Source organism: Lycium barbarum, unplaced genomic scaffold, assembly GCF_019175385.1.
Source record: "Lycium barbarum isolate Lr01 unplaced genomic scaffold, ASM1917538v2 unchr_scaffold_15, whole genome shotgun sequence".
Lineage (NCBI taxonomy): Eukaryota > Viridiplantae > Streptophyta > Magnoliopsida > Solanales > Solanaceae > Lycium > Lycium barbarum.
Genome location: NW_026843462.1, coordinates 140678 through 150099, shown reverse-complemented (window position 1 = coordinate 150099; position 9422 = coordinate 140678). Strand labels below are relative to the sequence as shown.

Below are 9422 nucleotides of genomic sequence, written 5' to 3'. Positions count from 1 at the left end.
ACAATTTAACCCCATAAAATTATTGTTTGTTAGTTGCGGTTTCTTCGTACCATCTTCAAATGTTCTCAATCGAGGTAGTACCAAAGTTTTAGTTTAGTACCAACAAAATTTGTACTGCCGATTCATGTGATTAAATTAATGAAGTGTACTTCATTAGTTAGTTAAATTCATAACACAGGTAGCTTTTCAAGTATGTTTAATTAATACTTATAAGCGCGTGAAACTCATGTCACTATCTCGTAAGAATGTCGAGACCATAACATATTACACGAATTGGCGCATTTTCTATAGCGTTGTCACACGGCTGTCCTCCCGCCTAGATAAAGTGGCAATTTGCTCGGTAGTCAGAGGCCTATTTAGAATTTTAAGAAGATACGTGCACTATTACGAAAAAGTAGATTCATGATTTATATTTGACAGGTTCAACCTTTAGATTTTTAGCATGAACTCATTGAACTTCTGAAATTATATGTCTATTTTTTTGTTACAATTTTAATAATTTCTCGCATATGCATCTATGCTCCGTATTCAAAATGGGTTCAGTTGAACTCATTTGTTATATGCTATATCCTCCACTGTTGCTAATGTTAATATAAAATATTTGATTCAATTATACAAACTAAAGAAATTAAGAAGGAGAGAGAGAAAAAAAAAAAGGTACTACTTAATAAAAATGCAACAGGGAACATAAGACATTCCCATCACTTAGGTTTCTTAATTTTTTTCTAAATTGAAGTAGGGTAAGCATTTACTAGTATCATACTTGGTTTTAAATAGCAAAATAATTTTAGAACTTGAATTATACGATTCGCATCTTCATATTAGTAAATAAAATTCTATACAACAACATTCAACAGATTGTACTACAAACACATGGATAATATCTTACTAACTTAAATTGATCCTTACTAATATAAATAATAACAATAATATTAGTATGTGAAGTTAATGTAGACACGTAATTTTGACCCTCCCCGGGTGTTTCACGTTATAATGTCTAAATATTTCTTTTAATTTTAATGTTGATGTGTCGATTTTATTCTATTTTTATTCAAAAAAGAACAAAATGAAATAAAATAATATATATATATATATATATATATATATATATATATATATATATATATATATTCACTATTATTAGAGTACAAGTTTTATATTTCAAAGATAGAAAATTATTTAAAAAAAAAAGAAGAAGAAGAAGAAGAAAGAGCTACTTTTAAATTAGGACAACTAGTTGAATTAATAAGAGTATTATTAATTTCTATTATAATTATGTCATGTCCCAAACAAACGTGAGTGGCACCCACACTAATCCTATAGTGGGCGAACCAATCCCTTAACACATTATCAAGCCAGTTTCAATTATTTAAGCTAATTAATAAACATTGCTCACGAATAATAGCATAACATGTCTGACAATAAAATAAACTAAATGGTAAGTGCGGAAGTCTAACTATTACATTCCCAAAATCTGAAAGTCACTGTACAAGGACTCTAACCAACAATGTCTAAAGAAGAAGTACTGTCTAAAAATAACATAATGTCTGGGATGAAAATAAACATCTGACATAAAGAAAGATCTCCAGGCGGCATGGCACGGGTAGGAGCTCACCCTTGAATCTTGTAGCGAATAACCTCAACTAGATGCGAGGTCTGGAAGACGCCTCTGGCTCAAAATCTGCAGTCACAGAAAAAGTGCAGCAAGTGTAGGTCAGTACAAACAACACGTACTGATAGGTATCATAGGCCGACTAAGATTAGTATCATGCATGCATACATAAAATAAATGAAATAGCCAGACAGGCATAACAAACATGTATCACAAATAATATCCTCAAATAATCCACTTTCAGAATAAGTCTGTCACGACCCAATTTCACTAAGTCGTACGGGCACTTACCCTTCCCACCTCCGCGAACCCTCAACCCAACGATAAGTAAAGACGTGAATAAATAAATCAAGCAAGCGGAAAAGAATAAATACGTAAGTCTCACAATAATATATAATAAAAATAGTGCGAAATAAGGAAAAATACCCCTAGGGTCTAAGTCTAAGTCATACGAGAGCATCTAATGAAAATATACAAGTCTGGAGTAATAATACATAAATCTGCCTATGTCTCAGAATAGGAATAGTAAGACATAAAATAGGAAGAGTCTTCAAGGTAGCGAACGTCTCGTGCTCACCCTGGAAACTCGCAACAATGTTGATGGCGACGATCAGCCTCGAGAGATAGAAGCAGACCCAACCTGATACTCTGCATTCATAAAGGAATGAAGCAAGTGCAGGTCAGTACAAAACAACAGTACTGGTAGGTATCATCGGCCAACTAAGCATAGCTAACATAATTCAGACAATAAAGCAAGATAGGCAGATAAACAAACAAGCATAAGTCAAACATAATCGAAGTCAAGTACACGTTATCGATTACGTAGAGCAACTAATCCAAATATGCCAAGCCTCAATATATCAAATCCGAATCCAACATCACATGTACAACACCAAATCATCTCAATGTAAGTCGTGATGCAATGCATTGCAATAATGTACGGATGCAATGCAATGCCATGCAAATGTTGTCTACACATGTACTCTGGACGGAAATATCGACATCTCGGTAGCACAACCAAGGTGACTCGCGAAGTCTAAATGCCACTCGTCCTGAATCTTTCCCCAAAAGACAGACGAGACCCCGGATCTTTTCCCATGGGGGGTTCTCATCGGCACCACCCTGGGGGACCCGCGGAGTCCATGCACTCACTCAATTCATGATTCCAGAACTAACATCGGATATTGTACTCTCACGTCACTTCTCATTTTAAAAACCGAGACCAGCTCATCACAGTGTTTCATCAAGTACCAACAGTGTCTCAACAATATATCATGAAGAATGAGAGTGTGTGCAATGCATGTATTAACATCAATAATCATGCTCAATATCACAAGTACCGAAAATGGGTACGCCGACAATATATCACAATCAAGATGGAACAACTAAATTCCAATATCTACCATCAACACGTGGCATCAAGCCAACACAGTAGAACAATCAAATCACAACACAACACGATGGCTATCCCCAATCACGCAATAGGGACCAACCTAAGACGATATCCAACCCAACTTCATACCCGAAGGTTTACATGCTTTCTCCGATATTATAATCTAAATATATGTTTCGCTATACGAAGTCTCACCATGGGTAAGCCATAACCTACCTAGATGGCGGAATAGCAAACATCGATAACTCACTCATTTGCCTTACCTTTCCGCTGAGCCTCAAAATCAAAGAAGTCTAGGCATATTCGAAATCTAGATTAGAAATCATGAAGAACGATACTAATATCGCTGTCATTCAATTTAGGTCAAATCCAACCCTAGAATTTGCGGAAACGGGGCCCACAAGGTCAAAACGGGAAATTCGGGAGTAAAATATCAAACTAAGCACTAGGTGATCATAACCCAACAACTAATTGCTAATTTAATTCATGGAATCTCCTAATTTCGAAATTGAGGCAAAACCCCCAATTTTGGGTATAAACCCTAACTCTTTGATTCAAGAATTCAACTTTAATAATGGAAGATAAATGACCAATAACCCTAGATTCATCAAAATCTAGCATAAACTCCATCAATTTCATAATTAATAAGCCTAGATAGCAAAACCACCAAACCCACTTTTAATCTTCCATTATTGAGGAATTGATAGGGAAAGAGGAATTCAGGGATTATTAGGATTAATGAAATAGCAAAAGGATTAGGAGAACATACCAGCAAGAATCTTCACTAAAAATCTCCAAGAACAGATCCCAAGAGCTCTATTTTCGTAATGGTATTAAAAGAGGGACTAAAGGCTTTAACACTTCATTAACTATACTCATTGCCCGTCACCCGCTTTGGCGACGCTGGGACCGCTCCAACGGTCAAGCCCAATTGGCTTGGACTGTTGCAGCAGTAGAGTGACCGCTCTAGCGGTACTGCTGTCGCGGTGCTGGTGCCGCTTTCCACCCAAGTTTCACAATTCAATTCGATTTTCCGATTAATTTCCGAGGCTATCTGCTCACATACCAAATACATAGACACACATAAAAACACACTACGAACACGGTCGAGGCCTCGGAATTCCCAACGGAGGTCTTGTTGACCGAGCCAACCCCCGATACTTTAATTTTAATTTCCCAACCCAAGTCCCAAAATGCATCCGAGTGCATTGGGAACCAAACCAGATATACACACAAGTTCTAAACGACCATCCGGACCTCTCGGAATCGACGGATTTCGGAAAAAGGCCCGTTTTCCCAAAAGTCCTATATTTTACTTTAAGCCCATATTTCATAAAAGTTGCTCGAATCTGATCTAGACACCTCGAGAAGTGTGTCAACTGTTCTCTCGGGTTAAAAGTGAGCTAACCAAACTCGGAAAAGGGCGAAAATGCCGAAAAAACTATAACGACTAAACGGGTCGTTACGAAGTCACCAATGATTAACAATGAAACACCAATGCTCAAGCCAAAGAAGTAAAATAATAGTAAAGTTCCATCTCTGTCACATATCTGTACACACATGCTAAATGGTAATGTTTTCCTCAAATAGCCATGACCTGCAGGGGACCCATGGTGTCCATGTACCACTCGTTCCGGAACGAACCTCTGACCACGAGCTCATACTAGGCTACATCGTCACCCCCTGTCAAATGTACCTTAAAAGATGTATATGTTCCATATCAATTATCATCAACAACTGTCTCATAATCAAATCACAAGGGATGACCCAAGAACACGTATCAAGTCAACATCAATGAAGTATAATCAAATAACACAAGTCACCATAAGACCCACAAATCATCTGCTCAATGAGAATATAATATGAAGCTATCTCAACCAGTCTCTGAATGGTATATATGAACACATTTCTTACAACTGCCTCAAGAATGTAATTCAAGTTTATCAACCTCAACAATGGAGAAACACTTCACATAATTTAATCATACAACTAGCAACAATCATCCAAACTCCATGTACGAAGTCCTAGACATGCTTTCTCCCATAGATTCTACGACACATAGAATCAACTAATCAAAGTCTAACTCAAGTAAACCGTAACCTACCTCGAAGCCGAACTGGAACAATGCAAACACCCCGTAATAGCTTTTCCTTTCCTCAAAGCTTCGGAACGTTCAAAGTCTAGAATTACAATTCTAAGTAAGAAAATGATCATCAATTTAACAATAATAAATTGGGGATGACAACCCCACCAATTCTACCCTTAATCAAATGGGTTAATTATCCTTAGGGTCATAATCATCCTAATGCTAGTCTCAAGCATCATATTGAATCAATTAATGGGTTCTCTAATCATTTCAACCCTACAAATATGTTTTTAGCCAAAATTCTCAATTTTTATTGGAACCCTAGGTCTCAACACCCAATTTTCATCATTGAATATCAAGTTCTCATGCTATGAAGCGATAATCCATGCTTTTAGATAATTAAACAACAATAAACAATACCCATTAATATTCTAGGGTTTCCTTGATATTTGTGTTCTACCTTTCAATTTCCATTTAAAGGTACTTTGATTGAAACAAGAATCGAATAAAAACATTACGCGTAGAAAGTTATTAATTAAGGCTTACCTTTGATGGAGAATAGTGTCCTAGCCTTAGACAGTCGCCACTATGTTCTTGGGAACTATTTTTTGGGATTATGTGAGGAGTGGGATTGAAATATGATATTTAAATCGGGATTCTGACTTACTGAGGTCCACTTGCAGTGAGACACTCCCTCGCTGCAGCAGGCTCGTGGCAGCGGAAATTCTTCCGCTACAGCGGTGCAATTTAGGCAGTAAGCTCAGATATTTTTCACTTTTTATACTTAGTCTCTAAAAATCATACTAAGGCCTTATCAACACAGCCAAAACACAATAAAACACATCACATAGTCACTTATAAGTCACAAAACACAACATAAAGCATGCCCCTAACTTATTTAGGTCCGCTCATTCCTAACCTAGGGAAAGTACTAGTAAGGATAAAATGGTCAACGCATGCATAATGACCAAGCGGGTCGTTACAAATTAGCTCAGTATTAATTTACATTTGTATTTAATATTTTTGTTTTGCATTTGGAAAAAGCAAATTAAAAAAAAGAGAAAAAAAAAAGGAAAAAAAGAAAGAAAGAGGAAGTCACGTTTCTTGGGAGAGAGATTTTCTCAAAGGGGAATCTTTTCCGTTTTGGGGAAAAATATACACAATCATACACATACAAAGGGGACCACACCTATGTATAAAAATACACTCACACCATACATCACAGGAGACGGACCATCAGTGACGGACTCGACAACAAAAAAAATCATCATCATCATCTTCTTCAATCGACATCCGTCACAACCTCCCCCACTATGTCCACATCTCCGCCTTAAACCCTGTCATCACCTGTACACCAAACAGACCCTTCAACCACCCCCGCCACCTTGATAACCACCGAAAAAACCCCAGTAAAAAACAGCAGCCAAAAAGACCCTTAAACCACCCCCGCCACCTTGATCGTTTAAGGTCCAATTCTTCATCTCCTCATTTCATATCGTTCTAATTGATGTCGATCTTATGATGATATATTGTTTTTGGTGTGTTGATGAATTGGATATGTTAGTATTAATTAACTGATTAAGATTCTATATGGTCAAAAGGGTGGGTTCTTAAAAAAATTAAGATATGGGGCCATGTTTGTTCGGTTAAAAATTGAATCAGTAGTGTTTGGATTTTTGATCTAAAAAGAAAGAAATTTGGTTTGGGCTTAGTATATTTGTTCTATTGGATTTAAGGTATCGGTAGGCAAATTTAGGCCGCTTAGTTGCTTGAATTTTCAATTATTTGCTAAATTTTATGTATTCATTTTCCGGAAGAAAATTTAATGTAAAAAATGGGACATTCATGGAGAAGACCCCGGGATGTCGGGGATAACTTATAATTTAGCCTAGTGTAGTATAGGTTTATTTTCTCGCATTTTTCTTTTATTTCGGGTTGTAATAATTTAGACTTTATTTTTTGAGCTCTTCTCGTGTGTGTGATTGCTTGTTTTATGTGATTTTACTTGATTGAGTTTCTATTTAAGTCAATACGAATTAATTAAAGCGACCGTGCTAAAATCATGGGACTCGAGGGATGCCTCACACCTTCCCCTCGGTCAATAGAATTCCTTAACCAGAATTTCTAGTCACATGATCAGTATTTTAGAGTCAAACTTTATTTTTGAAAGGGATGTTAATTTTACAGTGAGTTGGCACACCAAAACCAGATGCCGAGTGGCGACTCTTTTTTACAGTGAGTTGGCACACCAAAACCAGATGCCGAGTGGCGACTCTTTTTCTCTAAATAAAATCCCTTTTCGAAACACATTTTTTTCGTCACTTCCGATTTGAAAACTCTTTTTGAACTTAACATAATAAATCATTTTTGTGGGAAAAAAGAGGTGTGACAGCTATGGTGACTTTGCTGAAGATTTTTAGAATTCGAGCTTTTCAAAAAATGACTCGTATTAGCTTAGTTAAAAACTCTTGGTTGAACGTTGTGTTTGATTAATCGTTTTGCGTTATTTGCTACTTTCTTGAGTGTATTGGTTTATCGCGTTTCATTACCTATTACCGCTTTTACATCTGGCATTCATTTGCATAAACCCCTTAATTCTTTCTGCAGCAAGTTTTGGAGTACGTTGTAAGCGTACACGACTTTTTCGAGAGTCATTCAAATTTTTAAGGAGGGGGTATTTTAAGCGTGGAGTAGGCGCAAAACAAAGCAGGCGCTATCGACCACATGCCTCCTCGAACAACCTTGTTAATAAGCCCTAACCTAGGTCAGCCTTTAGGACACTCTTATGTGTATCATGTCATTTGGACCTAGCAAGACTCGATCCTTGGTATCATGTTTCTTTGTAGGAGACTTGCCCCAAAATGATGTCAAACTGGGCCGGCGACCTAAAAAGACATTAATCATCCCTATGTGCTACTTGTTCATCTTGAGGGTAAATGGCTCATTGGCGGATTGATTTGGTGAAGTGTGTTTGAAAAAACAAATTGATGAGAAAATGAGAAGACTTGAAAGTAGTAAGTGAGTGTTGAAAAGAAATTTCGTAGCTTTAGGAGTTTTAGCGTCTATATAAAAGAAAAAAAATTCCCTTTCTTTCATTTATTAGGAAAAAAAGATTTTTTTTTTATTCCTATGCATTTTGTTCAAAAATAAAATTCCTAAAAGATTTTACTTTCTAATAAATACAGTATGTGAAATAAATAAAGAATATGTAAGATGCAAAGAGCATGTAGCAAATAAAGACTGTGTGGAAAATAAAGAATAAAATTAATCCGGCTAGAGCAGTATCAAAATTATACATACAACGGCCTAAGAATTCTAAGAATAGATTCACCTAAGCTGATAAAGAATATTCGGACAACTACAAGATGGCAAGTAGTAAGACTAGCCCCACCAATCTCTGAAACTAAGGAGTTTGAAGAAGGTTCGGAGGAGCGGAAAGCACAACTCGCGTGCACAATGTGTGTATGTGTACGGCCAAAGACTCAATTGAAAGTGCGATGACAGTATAAGGAAAGCAGTAACACGTAGTATCTTCAAACAAATAAGGAACACAAGTTCGGATTTGGCTTGCGACCTTTCAAACATAATATTGTAGCAACTCATGACATATATAACAAGTAATAATAGTAAAAATAGATAAATAATGAAATATCCCTCAAGTGCTCACTTAAACTAAGTCTGCTAAGGTCAAAACCTAGGTAATCCCCAGAAGAGTCGCCATTCTATTACGCCCTATTTTGAACGGGTCCAAGATAGTTTGCAACTTCCCGGTTCTTCTAACTGGTATAAAAGGGTTAGAGTCGCCACCTTATTTTTAAGGAAAAACAGGAAACCTATATGTATTTGTGTGTTTACTCCATTTTTAGTCCACGAAACCTATGAAATTCTAGATAAGAGTTTTATTTACCCCAAGGGGAAGGTATTAAGCATCTCTCAGAACCTGTCCGAAAGACAGTCCCTGAAACTTAGTTTAACTGAACACTATAGGGGGGTTATCTATCCGTTTATCACTATTATTACATGTTTTCAAAATTTTATGACTTCATGAAAAACTACACTAGGTGATAATATACTAAGTATATATAGTGTATAAGAATGTATTTATATCAAGTATCAAGTATTCATAAAGAATGTATATTAAAAAAGAAAATATAAAAGAGTATAAAGAGAACGTACCTCGCAAAAATACAAATGTATCTGTTAATATAAAGGGTGTATATATGTTAGTGTAAAGAATGTATAAAAAATTGCAAGAGTATGTAAAATAAATATATCAAGTATATAAAGAATGTATGTCTATGTATATAAAGGAATGTAGGTATGTGAAACAT

At 36.1% G+C, this 9422-nt stretch overlaps 1 long non-coding RNA gene across 1 annotated transcript; it reads left to right on the top strand.

Moving 5' to 3' along the window:
* Positions 1 to 6307: 6307 nt before the first annotated feature.
* On the top strand, positions 6308 to 8186 carry LOC132625650 (uncharacterized). Its single transcript, XR_009576945.1, has 2 exons — positions 6308 to 6558; positions 7699 to 8186. It is a non-coding gene; the product is annotated as an uncharacterized LOC132625650 (long non-coding RNA).
* Positions 8187 to 9422: the final 1236 nt, after the last annotated feature.